Genomic DNA, 11,106 nt, shown 5'->3' with positions numbered 1-11,106 from the left:
TTTGAAGATTTTTTGCCATAGAAAAGTTGGAATATAGTAGATATAATGCAAAAACAAAATATGAGTGGGTTTGCAACAGTACTTATAGTAGTGATTTGCTTTCTTATACTAACGTATCTCACGAAGGTTTTGTTGAGTTTTGTGTGATTGAAGTTTTCAAGTTTTGGGTGACATTACGATGGATGAAGGAATAAGGAGTAAGAAGAGCCTAAGCTCGGGGATGCCCATGGCATCCCAAACTATTATCCAAAGAGAAGCAAGCAACTAAGCTTGGGGATGCCCGAGTGGCATCCCCTCTTTCTTCTAACGACCATCGGTATTTTACTCAGAACTATATTTTTATTCGTCACATATTATGAGTTTTGCTTAGAGATTCTTGTATGATACGAGTCTTTGCTTGTCTTGCTTTTTATTTAAGTCATGAATCCTTGCTGGACACACCTATTTGAGAGAGCCAAAATTATGATATGACTTGTTAGAATTGCTCTCTATGCTTCACTTAAATCTTTTTGAGCTATGGAATTGCTCTAGTGCTTCACTTATATCTTTTTGAGCACGGTGTGCTTTAGTATTTTTGAACAATTGCTCTCTTGCTTCACTTACATTTATTTGAGAGTTAGTAATTTTTTTGAAGAAATTCTCTCTTGCTTCACTTAAATTAATTTGAGAGAAAGAAATATTATGCTCATGATCTTCACTTATATTTGTTTGAGCTTATCAAAAGCAACATATGAAACTAGTTCCAAAGTGATAGATATCCAAGGAGGATATAATAAAAACTTTCATGAAGATCATTGGACAAAATAAACTTGATTCCTTGTAATAGTTTTGAGATATGATGATGTGATATGTGAGTCATGTTGACGAGTAAATATGCTTTCGTAAGAATATTGGTATTAAGGTTTGTGATTCCCCATGCAAGCACGAAAGTCAACAGTTATGCAATGAAATTACATCCTACTTGTGGTGCATTATTCGGTGTTAATTATGCTTAATGCTCGCTTATGAGATTTTTTGTTTCTTGGTTGGTCGCTTCTCAATCTTTTGCTAGCCTTCATTTTGCACTAAGTATGATCACTACTTGTGCACCCAAAATCCTTTAAACCAGTTTTGCCACATGAGTCCACTATACGTACCTATATGCGGTATTCTTTTACCGTTCTAAGCAAATTTGTATGTGTCATCTCTAATTTTCAAAATAGATTTCTGTTTTGTGTGCTCGTACCGCTCATGAAACGGTAGGGGGTGGCTAATATATTTCCATGCTAGATATGTTATTCTCAAGATGAGTGTTTATTCACTTGTCATTGCACGAGAGTAAGGAAAAGGTATTAGGGATGCCCAGTCTCGAAATGAAAAATGAATTTACTTTATGTTGTCAAATAATAAATTCCTTGGAAAGTGTTGGTATGGAAGGCACCCATGGATATGGCTAGCCATGGAAAGTGAAAGTATGGTTGAAAAAGGAATAAACTTTAATTTCTGTTTGCAAACCACCTATGATATATCTAGCATGGAAATTATTGGGAACTACTCGATCGTTTCGTTGACAGGAAAAGCATGCCTCCCAAAATATTTTTATCTCTATATTTTTCGCTTTGAGCTCTGGCATCTCTACAAAAACCTACTTCCCTCTGCGAAGGGCCTTTCTTTTACTTTATGCAATTTTTAATTTTATTTCAGTCTCCATCTTCTCTTATAGAGCACCAACTAAGGGGCACTATGATCGTACTTGAGCGTTGGGTGTAGCTAATATGCGAGTGTGTTTCATGAATGGATCAATGATTGAGCATAATGGGCTAGGGATAACTTATTTTAGCGTTAATATTTTGAAAGACATGGTTGCTTGTTGATATGCTTGAGTATTGAAATTCTCATGTCAAAACTAGACTATTGCTTTGAACCATATAAAAGTCCAAATGTCCATGCTACAAAGAAAAGAATATGTGATGAACATGTTAGGTAGCATTCCATATCAAAAATTTTGTTTTTATCATTTACCTACTCGAGGACGAGCAGGAATTAAGCTTGGGGATGCTAATACGTCTCCAACGTATCTATAATTTTTGATAGTTCCATGCTATTATATTATCATTCTTGGATGTTTTACAATCTTTTTATATCATTTTTGGTACTAACCTAGTGACATAGTGCCAAGTGCCAGTTGCTGTTTTTTGCTTGTGTTTTTACATCGCAGGAAATCAATACCAAATGGAGTCCAAATGCAACAAAACTTTTTGTGGAATTTTTATGGACAAGAAGACACCCAATGGGCCGAAGAAGCACCTGGGGGGTGCCTCAAGGGGGGCACAACCCACCAGGGTGCGCCTGGTCCCCCAGGTGGGTTGTGCCCACCTCGGTGGCCTCCCGCGCCGCCTCTTTGCTCTATAAATACCACAGTATTAAAGAAACCCTAGGGGAGTCGACGAATATCAATTCCAGCCGCCGCAAGTTCTAGAACCACCAGATCCAATCTAGACACCATCACAGAGGGGTTCATCATATTCATTGGTGCCTCTCCGATGATGCGTGAGTAGTTCATTCTAGACCTACAGGTCCGTAGTTTGTAGCTATATGGCTTCCTCTCTCTCTTTCGATTCTCAATACAATGGTCTCTTGGAGATCCATATCATGTAACTCTTTTTGCGGTGTGTTTGTTGGGATCCGATGAACTTTGAGTTTATGATCAGATCTATATTTTTATCCACGAAAGTTATATGAGTCTTCTTTGATCTCTTATATGCATGATTGCTTATAGCCTCGTATTTCTTCTTCGACATTTGGGTTTTGTTTGGCCAACTTGATCTATTTATCTTGCAATGGGAAGAGGTGCTTTGTGATTCCCAGTGATAGAAGGGGAACCGACATGTATGTATCCTTGCTATTAAGGATAACAAGATGGGGTGTATATCTACATAAACAGATCTTGTCTACATCATGTCATCGTTCTTATTGCATTACTCCATTTCTCCATGTACTTACTACACTAGATGCATGCTGGATAGTGGTCGATGTGTGGAGTAATAGTAGTAGATGCTGGCAGGAGTCGGTTTACTAATCTTGGACGTGATGCCTATATAATGATCATTGCCTGGATATCGTTATGATTATTTGAAGTTCTATCAATTTCCCAACAGTAATTCGTTTACCCACCGTTTGCTATTTTTCTCGAGAGAAGCCACTAGTGAAATCTACGGCCCCCCGGTCTCTTCTTTATTATATTTGCCTTCGCGATCTATTTTTATTTGCTTTTATTTTTAGATCTATTAAACCAAAAATACAACAATACATTGCTGCAATTTATTGTTATTTATTTTATCTCGCGTTCCCGCAAGATCTATTTATCCAATCTACTACAATTTTATCTATCTTTTTACCCATGAGGGATTGACAACCCCTCTCTTACGTCGGGTTGCAAGTATTTGTTTTTTGTGTGCAGGAGCTGTTTACGTGGTGTTGTGTGGTTCTCCTACTGGTTTGATAACCTTGGTCTCATCACTGAGGGAAATACCTACCGTTGTTGTGCTGCATCATCCCTTCCTCTTTGGGTAAATACCTACGTAGTTCAAGCAAACATCAGTATGCCAAAGATAATAGGAGCTTGATTCTGAGCTTGGCACATAGCATCGTCCAAAAGTAGCTAAGCTACTTGACATCGCGTTCCGATACGATAGTCTTGGGCACTCCATGTAGACACAAGATTTCCCTACAAAAGAGATTGGCAACATGTGAAGCATCGTCTATCTTGTGACATTGAATAAAATGTGCCATCTTGGAGAAATGCAAACAACAACAAATACGGAATCCTTTCCATTTCGCGTTCTTGGCAAACCAAGCACAAAGTCCATACTAATATCTTCCCATGGGTGATATGGAATAGGAAGTGGCATATAGAGACCATGGGATTGAGCTTTAGACTTAGCTTTGCAACATGTAGAACATCAGTTGGTGTAGCATGAAACGTCTCGAAACATCTTGGGCCAAAAGTAGTTCTTAGAGAGTGTAGAGAAGGTCTTATCGCGTCCAAAGTGTCCCATAAGTCCTACATGAGCTTGTTGCAAAAGTAACAAACGAAGAGAAGACTTGGCTATACAAAGTTTGTTAGCCCTCATTAGATAATCATATTTGAGATAGTATTGCTCCCAAGTTTTATGTGTAAGACATTTTGCATACGGAATGGGAAATGAAACATCATGAACATACAAGTCTTTGATGTGCTCAAATCCTATGACATTCAATTCAAGTTGAGTTACAAGCATGCATTTGCGTGATAGAGCATCTGCCACAACATTTTCCTTACCCTTGATATACTTGATAACATAAGGAAATGACTCAATAAACTCACTCCACTTGGCATGTCGCTTATTCAATTTAGTTTGACCTTTAAGGTATTTAAGCGTCTCATGATCCGTATGGATGACAAATTCACGAGGGCGAAGATAATGCTCCCACACACGCAAATCTCGCACTAATGCATAAAGCTCCTTGTCATAAATGGGATAGTTAAGTTTTGCTCTGGATAGTTTCTCACTAAAATAAGCAATTGGGTGCTTCTCTTGCTTTAACACACCTCTTATGCCATTACCGCTAGCATCGCAATGAACTTCAAAAGTTTTACCAAAATTGGGTAAAGCAAGCAATGGAGCATGTGTAAGAAAATTCTTAAGCTCATTAAATGCGGTATCTTGGGATGGTCCCCAAACAAATGATGCATTCTTTTTGCTCAATGCATGTAATGGTGATGCAATGGTGCTAAAGTCCTTCACGAATCTATGGTAGAACCCGGCTAGACCAAGGAAACTATGCACTTGTTGTAAGTTCCGTTGTGGCCAAATTTTAATGGCATCGATTTTAGCTTCATCTACGTGAACACCCTTAGATGACACAACAAATCTAAGAAAACAAGCTTGTCAACACCAAAAATGCATATTTCCATATTATCATAAAGGCGCTTGTCTCGAAGAGTTTGCAAAACCGCTCTAAGATGGGTGACATGATCTTCTGGAGTTTTGCTAAACACAAGTATATCATCAAAGTAGACGACAACAAATATGGCAATATATTTGCTAAGAACGTAATGCATCACAAGCATTAAAGTGTCGGGTGCTTCGGATAAACCCATAGGCATAACTAACCATTCATACAAGCCAAACTTGGTTTTGAAAGCGGTTTTCCATTCATCACCTTCTTGGATGTATTCGATAGTAGCCACTTTTAAGATCAATTTTAGAGAAAATTGTGGCTCCTCTAACTTCATCTAGCATATCATCAAGGCGTGGAATGGGGTATCTATACCGAACGGTGGTAGCATTGATAGGATGACAGTCGAAACACATGCGGAAACTACTGTCTTTCTTAGGCACAAGAATGACCGGGATGGCACAAGGATTTAAGCTTTCAAGTACATGTCCGTTGTTAATGAGATGTTGTACTTTCCTTTGGATTTCTTTTGTCTTGTCCAGGTTGACGCGGTATGGTGCCTTGTTCAGTAGGGGTGCACCGAGAATGAGGTCGATGCGGTGTTTGATGCCTCGTAGTAGAGGTAGTCCCGGAGGCAGCTCATCGGGGAAGATGTCCTTGAATTCATGCAACAAGCGACACCACACTAAAGGTAGATGGTGAGAATTGTTAGTCCTTACCGCTTCATCCTTGCACACTAGGACGTAGTGTATGACACTAGATGGGTTCTCACAAACTTCTCTCATCTCACTTTTGGTGGCTAAGAGAACTAAATTTTTCTTGTCGCTCATCATGGATGCACTTATGTTGGGCTTGTGGCTCTCACTCTCTTTTTGGTGGCTCACTCTCTTACTATTCTCTCCATGATGGGTGGATGCTTGCTTGTCGGCAATCACTTGACTTGGCGACATAGGTCGTAGCACATACTCCTTTCTCTTCATCTTGAAACTATAGTGATTGGTTCACCCATTGTGGATGACGCCACGGTTGAATTGCCAAGGTCGTCCAAGTAGGAGGTGGCAAACGGACATGGGAACCACATCACACTCCAAGGTATCTCCGTAAGCTCCAATCTTGAAGGAGACTTGAACGGTGTGCTCGACTTGGATGGTGCCGAATTCGCTAAGCCATTGGACCTTGTAGGGGCGAGGATGCTTCATCTTGACCAACTGTAGCTTGGAACATATCCCTTCACTTTCCAAATTGTGGCAACTTCCTCTGTCGATGATGACCTTCACGGAACGACCGTTGATGACCGCTTTGGTGTGGAAGATGTGGCAACGTTTGTCTTCCTCTTGGTGATGTTGAAGCGTCAAGACCTTGGAGACAACAAGACTGGGGCTCGAATCGCTGTTACAAAATACTTGATCATCTTCGTCTTCATTCACTTGCCAGTGCATGGACACATGCTCAAGGGCTTCCATTTCCTCTTCACTCATGGAGTCATAGGTGCCGTCGTCGTTGGAGATCATGGTGCGCCGATTGGTGCACTCGAATGTGTTGTGGCCACGATCTCCACATGTGAAGCATTTGATGGAACTCGTCTTGATGGTCTCATCGGTTGGAGTAGAGGATGAAGCTCTCAGCTTGAAGTTGCTCGTAGTAGGATGACGACTTGAAGGTGTCGAAGTTTTCTTGAAACTTGACTTGTCGTCGTTGCTCGGTGAGGCTTTTGTCGAGGAAGAAGGCGTCTTAGTCGTTGAAGCTTGATTGTAGGAGCCGTAGGTCTTGGAAGAGTACTTGGCATAGTTGTAGGTGTCTTGCACTTGTCACTCCGCCTTGGTAACTTGGTGCACTAGCTCGAGGAGGTTTGAGTAGGGTTGGAAGTCAGCGATATTCTTGATAGGATGATTGAGTCCATGCAAGAAGCATGCCATAGTTTTCTCTTCATCTTCCGTGACATTGGCTCGTACCATGGCAATTTCCATTTCCTTATAATACTCTTCAACGGACTTGATGCCTTGCTTGAGGACTTGCAATTTCTTAAAGAGGTCGCGACTATAGTATGTAGGCACAAAGTGCGCTTGCATGACATCCTTCATTTGATTCCAAGTGGTGATGGGTGGTTCGCCCTTCTCTCGGCGTCACTCGATAACTTACTCCCACCAAATGAGTACATTGTCTTGGAACTCAAGAGATGCCATAAAAATCTTATTTTCCTCCTCATAGTTGTGTAGATAGAATATCTTGTCAATTTTCAATGCCCACGAGAGATAGTCTTCGCAGTCGATGCCGCCGGAGAACTTAGGCATGGCGAACTTGAGCTTGCCGTAGCGTTGCTCTTCAATGTGTGCGGGACAATTGTGATTTTGATGACGCTCTTGTCGTGGTGGACGATCTTGAACTGCTTGTTCCTCGTGCTCCGCTTGATTAGCTTGACGTTGAGGGCGTGCCATTCTTTCACATTTCGTCATCTCTTGGCGCTCCTCAAGGTGTGCGGCTTCTTCTTGTCGCACTCGGCAGAGGGCCTCTTCTTGTAGACGTACTTGGCGGTTGCGTGCATTGACGGCTCTTGTGGCCTCTTGTAGAGCACGTTGGGCTTCAAGGGCTTATTCCTCATGAAGTTGTTGCTCTTACCGGAGGGCATCACCACCTTGATGTTCTTGATGAGCTTGGCGTTGTGGAGCTTGCTCCTGGACCGGGGGATCATTGGCTTGGCGACATAGTCGTTCACGTTCCCGGAGGCGGTCTTGTAAACCATTTCCATGAAATGGGTTTTGTGGAGCTTGATGATCTTCATGGTCTCGGCAATGATGCGAACAAGCTTGTGGAGGACTTGCATCCGAAGAGGTGTACGAAGAGTATCAACTCGAGTGGCGCCGTCTTGGTGATGACAAAGTTGTAGAAGAGCGAGTGACCATCATGGCTCGTATGTCCTCCTTGAGGGATGCCATTGATGTGTCGAAATAGTCTCTTGTACGTTGCTCGGATTGTTGCAAGCCGGTGCCGAGTTGATCGATACGGTCACCCAATGCTTCATTTTCTTGATGCAAATCTCTTTGTGCGCCGAATAGGTGGTTCTTGGTGACATAGTTGCTCGGTTCCTCTTCTTGCTCGATGAAGAGTGGATTCGAAGAAGTGGTAGGCCTATCCATCATGCCAAGCAAATATGTGAGTGGAAGAAAGGAAAGAACTAGAACAAATGTACCTTATCCGATGTTGAAAATGGATCAATGAGCACTCAATAATGTATTATGGAAATAGCACAATTGGTACCGGATCTCGTCAATTCTCACACCTACACAAAGAAAGCCTTTGGAGTAGCTTGGTGAGGATGGTGGCACAAAATTTATGCAATTGTAAGCAACAATCTGTACTGTTGAAAGAGATTCACAAATTTGCAAGTGAAACAAGTAGACCAATAGCAATGAATGGCACACGGAAACACACACACACATAGATAAATGGGGTCGTGCAGCCAAGGAAGGAGCACAAAATGTGGAATCCACGGAAAATGCTCTTGTTGCACAACGCTAGAGAGATGCTAGCATGATTGCTCCATAGGCGGATATGAACTTGTGTACTACCTATAAGAGACAAAAATGCAACAACTTCTATCCCAAGTATGCTATTATGTATGATTCCCGATGATCTTCTCAAGATGATCGGATATGACAATCTTATGTGCAATGAGGTATGATGATATGGCTATTGCTTACGAGCTCTTTGTTTCTCTTTGCGTAGAATCTTTTTCTCTTTTTTTTGTAAGGTCACTATGCGAAATGCACAAACCAAGATAGCAATTGTGTATATGTGGGAAGAAAGCTTGTGACACAAGGGATGATACTACGAGACCAAGATGATACCAATATGACGCATGTATGCAATGATCTAAAGTGCACAAGTAACGCTGCCGGCAATACTCAATGACTAATCTCAATAGGAAAGTGACGCAAAATGGGCTCGGGGTTAACAATGCAATGGCAAGGGAGTAGACATGGTGTCGTCGAGGTTAGCATCCTTGCTTACGGTTGGTGTCAAATAGATGAGCTTGTCATTGTCGACGATGTTGGCGCAGATGTCTGAGATGAACGTCCCTAAGTAGCTGAAACACGTTAGGAAACGGAGACCTCAATTCAAATTATCAAAATAAACGTGTCAAAATCGAGGGGTGGTAGCGGATAAGCGGTGGCGGTTGGCTATGAAGAATGCAATGATGGGGTATAGGAGTGGTGGTGCGGAAGGAGGAATGGTGGCTGGAATTTTTTGGGTGAAAAAAATTCAGTTTCGCCAGGAAACGTCGGACGTCCGGTAACTGCCGGATGTTCGGTGCCTGGGCGATTCCGGGCTGTGGGAAGGACTCAAAGAACTCGTGGGAAAATTAAAATTTAGGGTCAAAATAGGTCAAATTTCGTGGATGGAATTGATGGGAGGGATGGGGAAAGCTAGATCCACCTGAAACACATCAAGTCCATGGATCAAAATCAACAAAACTTCATCAAGCCAACAAATCACACACAAAAATTGGAGGGCTATTTTTTGTGGGGGTTTTCGAAATTGGGACAAAACACAACAAAATTAGGCTAGAAAACGAGGGTAGGGACTCCAAAATCGTGATCAACGTGGCTCATGATACCAAAATGTTGTAGGGTGGAACCCTAGGAGCCGATCTTTCATGATTTGGAGGGGGATTCCCGAAGAACACGATGAACACACAAGGGAAATCACGAGGGGAAATGAGGGGAAACACTGAAATCTACGAGAAACGATCACACATGTGCTAGATCCACATACACACGAAGAGGTACATGATCCAAATCCAACAAATGGGGATACAAAGGTAGCTAGTTCTTCCCAATCCGTGAGGAGATGGGGTCTTGAATCCACGAGGGGATCTTCCCACAAGGGGGTCTTGAATCCACTTGGGGGATCTTCTCCAAGGAGGCATTGGTCCCCAATGGACTAGGGGTACAAGTGGATGAGCAATGCTCTAATCTCCAAAATGAGCCATCACAATGCTAACCCTAAAACGTAGGTGGGAGAAGAGTATATACAGTCTAGAGGGTCAAAGGGGTACATGGGCCTCGGCCCGCTACACTGTGCATAGGCAGGCACCGGACGCCCGAGAGTTACCAGTCATCCGGTGTCTCACGAGGGGACGGTCGTCCGGTAAGGCTCGGAATTCTGATGTTTTGGTTCTGTAACGGCTTTGTCGGATTTCCAGTCGGACTTCCGGTGCGTCGGTCGTCCCGATGGGCTCGGAATTCTGGCGTTTTCGTTCTATGATGGAGATGCCGGATTTCCAGAGATGGTCGGACGTCCGGTCATTAGAGTGGGTCAGATGTCTGGTACTTGGCGGTTGTATGGCCATTGGAGCATCCGTCGGCTAGCCCTTTGATAACCCACAAGTATAGGGGATCGCAACAGTTTTCGAGCGTAGAGTATTCAACCCAAACTTATAGATTCGACACAAGAGGAGCCAAAGAATATTTGAAGTATTAGCAGATGAGTTGTCAATTCAACCACACCTGGAGATTAATTATCTACAACGAAGTGATCAGTATCACAGTAATATGATAGTTTTGATAGTAGTGGTAACAATAGTAGTAACGGTAACAGTGATAAGAATGATTTTGTAGCAAGTGTAACAGTAAGAACATCAGTAGTAACTTAGCAAGAACAATATGTGGAAAATTCATAGGCATTGGATCGGTGAATTCATTGGATGATATTCATCATATAACAGTCATAACCTAGGGCGATACAAAACAAGCTCCAGTTCATAAATATAATGTAGGCATGTGTTCTGTAAATAGTCACACGTGCTTATGGAAAGAACTTGCATGCCATATTTTGTCCTACCCTCCCGTGGCGGGTGATACGTCTCCAACGTATCTATAATTTTTGATTGTTCCATGCTGTTATATTATCATTCTTGGATGTTTTATAGTCATTTTATATCATTTTTTGGTACTAACCTATTGACATAGTGCCAAGTGCCAGTTGCTGTTTTTTGCATGTTTTTTACATCGCAGGAAATCAATACCAAACGGAGTCCAAATCCACCGAAACTTTTTGTGAATTTTTGATGGACCAGAAGAAATCCAGTGGGCCGAAGAAGCACCTTGGGGGTGCTCCGAGGGGAGCACAACCCACCAGGGCGCGCCTGGAGGGCCAGGCCAGGCGCGCCCTGGTGGGTTGTGCCCA

The sequence above is a fragment of the Aegilops tauschii genome, chromosome 6 (genome assembly GCF_002575655.3).
Source record: "Aegilops tauschii subsp. strangulata cultivar AL8/78 chromosome 6, Aet v6.0, whole genome shotgun sequence".
Classification (NCBI taxonomy): Eukaryota; Viridiplantae; Streptophyta; class Magnoliopsida; order Poales; family Poaceae; genus Aegilops; species Aegilops tauschii.
The sequence above is the reverse complement of the archived record's forward strand: the minus strand, read 5'-3'. Positions refer to the sequence as shown.